Source organism: Mus caroli, chromosome X, assembly GCF_900094665.2.
Source record: "Mus caroli chromosome X, CAROLI_EIJ_v1.1, whole genome shotgun sequence".
Taxonomy (NCBI): domain Eukaryota; kingdom Metazoa; phylum Chordata; class Mammalia; order Rodentia; family Muridae; genus Mus; species Mus caroli.
The window spans coordinates 30,283,490-30,288,449 of NC_034589.1; the positions used below are offsets into that span (position 1 = coordinate 30,283,490).

General features: G+C 45.1%; 1 pseudogene; it reads left to right on the forward strand.

Annotated features, from left to right (window-relative positions):
* Positions 1-1,782: 1,782 nt before the first annotated feature.
* On the forward strand, positions 1,783-4,896 carry LOC110287109 (annotated as a pseudogene).
* The last annotated feature ends 64 nt before the right edge of the window (positions 4,897-4,960 follow it).

A 4,960-nucleotide genomic window follows, 5' to 3' on the forward strand; every position in this document is an offset into this window, starting at 1 on the left:
AGAGAGAGAGAGAGAGAGAGAGAAAATCCAGGAGCTGAGGAGTGGTGACACACACCTTTAATCCCAGCACTCAGAAGGCAGAGGCAGGCAGATCTCTGTGAATTTAAGGCCAGCTTGGTCTACAAAGTAAGTTCCAGGACAGCTAAGGCTGTTAGTTACACAGAGAAACCCTGTCTCGAAAAACCAAATATACATACAATACATACATACATACATACATACATATATACACACACACATACATACATACATACATACATACCAGGAAAATGGAATAAACCACGACTTTTCCTGTGATATCTTCTCACTTTTTAAAGCAAATCTGTTCTAAATATAGGGATTGAAGCGATCGATGTCTCTGTGGTTTAAGAGTGCTTGCTGTTCTTCCTGTGGACCTGAGTTTAGGTCCTAGCACACACACTATTATTGGTGGCTCACAAGTGTCTGTAACTTCAGCTACAGGTGCTCCAATGATTCTGGCCTCTAAGAGCACTCACGTGCATCTACTCAAATGCATACACACAGCTGTGCATAACTAAAAATAATACCAATAAAAGGGCTTTTTAAAATAGCACCTACTTAAAAACTAAAGCGGAAAAAAGTTATATAAAGTTCAGCATTAAACTTCAGAAATAGGGGCTACTCTGATTATTTTATTTTTACTTTAATTAGGATACAAAGCTTGGAACTGGCTATTGGTGGTACATGCCTTGAATCCCAGCACTTGGGAGACAGAGGCAGGTGGATCTCTGAGTTCAAGGCCAGCCTGACCTACAGAGGGAGTTCCAGGACAGCCAGGGCTACACAGAAAAACCCTGTCTTGAAAAACCAAAAAAAGAAAAAAAAAAAAGAAAGAAAGAAGAGTAGAAAATGAGTAGAAACTAACTAGAGTGTTCCTCTTCTTGTCCACCCTGCCCTCCTTTTGTCCTAACAGGAGGTGTTACTAACACAATAATCTCATGCAGGATGTCCACATACGGGTGAAAACATGAATATTGTTTTTGCATTCTTGCCTCTAATCAGGAGAACAAATTTATTGAGGCAGACCTCTCTAATTCCCCTGTCCTACAGTCAAGGACGCTGAGACTGAAGCAGACAGTGAGACAAGCAAGCTTTAAGCAGCTAGACTGACTTCTAGCAGTCCTCCTCCTCGGTACTTCAAGCCCTTCGTCCAACATATGACTCATGCCCTTCCACCCCTTAGGACCTGAGATCCACTGACTCCTGTGTCTTCCAGCTTCTCCCTCTCAAGCCATGATGCAAATGAGTTCCAAGTTAAAATAATCCCCTTCCCAAAGTCCACAGCCTGTCTGTCTCTGTTTGCATGTGTCCACACTCAACTCTCTGACAGATATTGTCTCTTGGGTGTCTTGTAACCATATCTAACTTAGTATAAAAAAATTGATCCCCCAGCCTGTTCTTCCAATGCTCAAATTCTTTACCTTGTGTCACATCCTAGTGACACAAACCTTTACTCTGTTGTACAAACCAGATACCTGAGCTTCGTCATGGTCATCTTCTCCTCCTCCCCTGCAGTCAGTCACAAGTTTGTCCATCTCATCCATCTCCACTACCTCTGCCCCAAAATTGTCACCAGTATAGTCTGAACCACAGGCTGTGGTGACTCACTACTCCACGCCTACCCGCCTTAGCCCCAACCATGACGTTCTCAGTGGTCCACACAGTGACCTTCACAATTTCCTCTTTGTCTCCTTCTCCTACATTTATTTAATTATTTCAGTTTTTGTTTTTAGTCAATCATGGTAGTTAATACCTGTAATTATGGCACTCAGGAGGTAAGAAGGAAGAGAATTCCAAGTCTCAGGGCCTTCTCTCAAAACAAATTCTCTCTATCTCTCTCTCTGTCTCTCTCCCTCCCTCCCTCCCTCGCTCCCCCTCTCCTTTTTTCCCCATCCCTCCCTCCTCCCTCCTTCTCTGTCTCCCTCCCTCACCCCCTCCTTCTCCAGGGCTGATACACATATGAACTCACAGAGACTGTGACCCCCAAACACAAGATCTGTACAGGTTCAAACCAGACAAAACCCCGGCACTGAGAGAAGGAAGTGGACAGGAAGTCCCACCCCCAACCAAGGAGCTATTTGCTATAGATACCTGCTGGGAGAGAAAATCAGTTGTCTTCAATATACTGACACTGGGTGTCAACCACACTACAGGGCAGGCCCTCCATTCAGGCTTAGGTGTAGTTGCCCAACACAAAACAAACTCAATGGTGTGTGTGTGTGTGTGTGTGTTTTCAGGTGTGCCTTTTGGTTCTTGTTTGTTTGTCTATTGGGTCTTTGTTTTGATTTTCATTTTTTTTGTTTTTGATTGAAAGTTGGGTGGGTATAATCTAGAAGGAGTTGGAAGAGGGGAAACAATAAGGTCAAAATATATGACATAAATAAATAAATAAATGCAGAATTGTGTGAGAAGGGAGAGGGGGAGGGAGGGGAGGGGGAGAGGGGAAAGGGGAGATGGGGAGAGGGGGAGAGAGGGAGGGGGAGAGGGGGAGAAACAAGATGGTTCTGCAGACAAAGTCTCTTTCCACCAAGCCTGCAACCCGAGTTGCATCTTTAGGATCCACCCAGTGGAGGAAGAGAAGCAGCATCTGTAAACTCTCCTCAGACATTCAGGGGCCATGCTGTACTCAGGGGCTGCATGGACCTCCAGCCCAGCCCAGCCCAGCCCACCCCCAGTAAATAAATGAGAAAATGCTTAAATGAGTATTAGTGTCTGTGCTTATGTGTATATATGGACACGATATGTGATGGTGTGTGCTACGCGTGCTATGACTTGCGTGCGGGGTCAGAGGTCAGAGGACAACTTTCTGGAACCAGTTCTTGACTTGTACTTCTGTGGATCCCAGGTCATCAGCCATGGCCAGCAAGCCCTCTGTCTGCTGAGCCATCTCGCTATCTCCCCCAAACCCCAAAATGTTAAGAGACACACAATAATTGTGCCAATGTGTAGGGTATATTATTATCTCCTTTTAAGACAGAATCTCACTATGTATCCCAGGCTAGCTTCAAACTCCTGCCTCAGTCTCCTGAGGGCTGGGATGATACACACAACTCCTCACCCGACAGATCAGTGTCAGACTGTGATCCGGGTATACCATGTGATACTGGTATTAGCATCAAATTGGAGTAGTAAGGATATCTACCACTGTCTATCTAACCTCCCTCCCTCAAGGATTTCTGAAAGCCAAGATCGATGGGCCACTGCAGGATTTCATACCCTTTTTTTTTTTTTTAAGATTTATTTATTTATATGTAAGTACACTGTAGCTGTCTTCAGACACTCCAGAAGAGGGCGCCAGATCTCGTTACAGATGGTTGTGAGCCACCATGTGGTTGCTGGGATTTGAACTCTGGACCTTCGGAAGAGCAGTCGGGTGCTCTTACCCACTGAGCCATCTCACCAGCCCTCATACCCTTAAATAGTGTTCTTGGCTGTAGATAGAACCTAAGCTCCCCAAGACCTGAAGGCTCCCATGACCTAGCCCTGGATATTTCCCCAGCCTCTCACCCTTCTTCATTACTTCCTCTGGCATCCCCCCAATACATCCCTTTCCTGCAGTCTAGATTCACTGAGTGACTTTCAGTTCCCTAAAGTCTCCTAACCTTCCCTTAACTGGTCCTTCTCACAGTCTGTTTCCTCTGCCGGAACAGGAGGTAGACTGTGTTCCATCTTCAACCTCCTCTGATCCTACAGATGAGGAGCCTATGAAAATATGGTCTGTCTGTGCCAGTCCAAATGAGCCTCTGCTTTGTCATCAGTGGTGGTTTCGGAAAGAGAAAATAGGAGTATGGGGTAGCTGATCTTAAGTTTAGATCCACCGGCTTTCTAATTCAATTACATAGTTGCTTTGTGGTGAGTTATTTGCCTTCCTCTCTCATATATCTGAGCCCTCTGAAAAACCGCATAGAAGGATTCTTTCTTTTCCCTCCCCTTCTGCCTCTTCCTCTTCTTTCAGTCTGTAACCCAGACTGGTCCCAAATTTAGGACTCTCCTTCCTGCATTAGTCTCCAATGCCTGGCTAAAAAAACACAAATGTGGTCTCCAGGTTCATGATTCTTAGAGTTTAGGCATCAATGATAATTTTCTCACTTCAAACAGAAGAAAGCTAGCCAGGCACAGCAGTGTGGAACTATAATCCAAGGACAGGGGAGGCAAAGATAGGAGGTCTACAGGTCAGAGGCCACTGAGAACATATAGTGAGACCCTGTCTCAAAAAAAAAAAAATCAAATGAAAAACTTGAAAGTCCCAAAGTTGGGGGCTGGAGAGATGGATGGCTCAGTGGTTAAGCGCATTGACTGCTCTTCCAAAGGTCCTGAGTTCAAATCTCAGCAACCACATGGTGGCTCACAACCATCCATAATGAGATCTGATGCCCTCTTCTGGTGTGTCTGAAGACAGCTACAGTGTATTTACATATGATAAATGAATAAATCTTAAAAAGTAAAGAAAGTCCTGCTCTTTCCTTTTGCGGCCATCGGTGGATCGCGAACCGCAAACGGCATTTCAATGCGCCTTCTCACATTCGGAGGAAGATCATGTCTTCCCCTCTTTCCAAAGAGCTGAGACAGAAGTATAACGTTCGGTCTATGCCCATTCGGAAGGATGACGAAGTTCAGTTTGTTCGCGGACACTACAAAGGCAAGGTGGTCCAAGTGTATAGGAAGAAATACGTCATCTACATCGAACGCGTCCAGCGAGAGAAGGCTAATGGCACAACCGTCCACGTGGGCATCCACCCCAGCAAGGTCGTTATCACCAGGCTAAAGCTGGACAAAGACCGCAAGAAGATCCTGGAGAGGAAAGCCAAGTCCCGACAAGTAGGAAAGGAGAAGGGCAAATACAAGGAAGAAACGATCGAGAAGATGCAGGAGTAGAGACATCTCATGCACGGCTTTCATTGAAGACAGCTTAAGTAAAAAAAAAAAAAAAAAAAAAAAA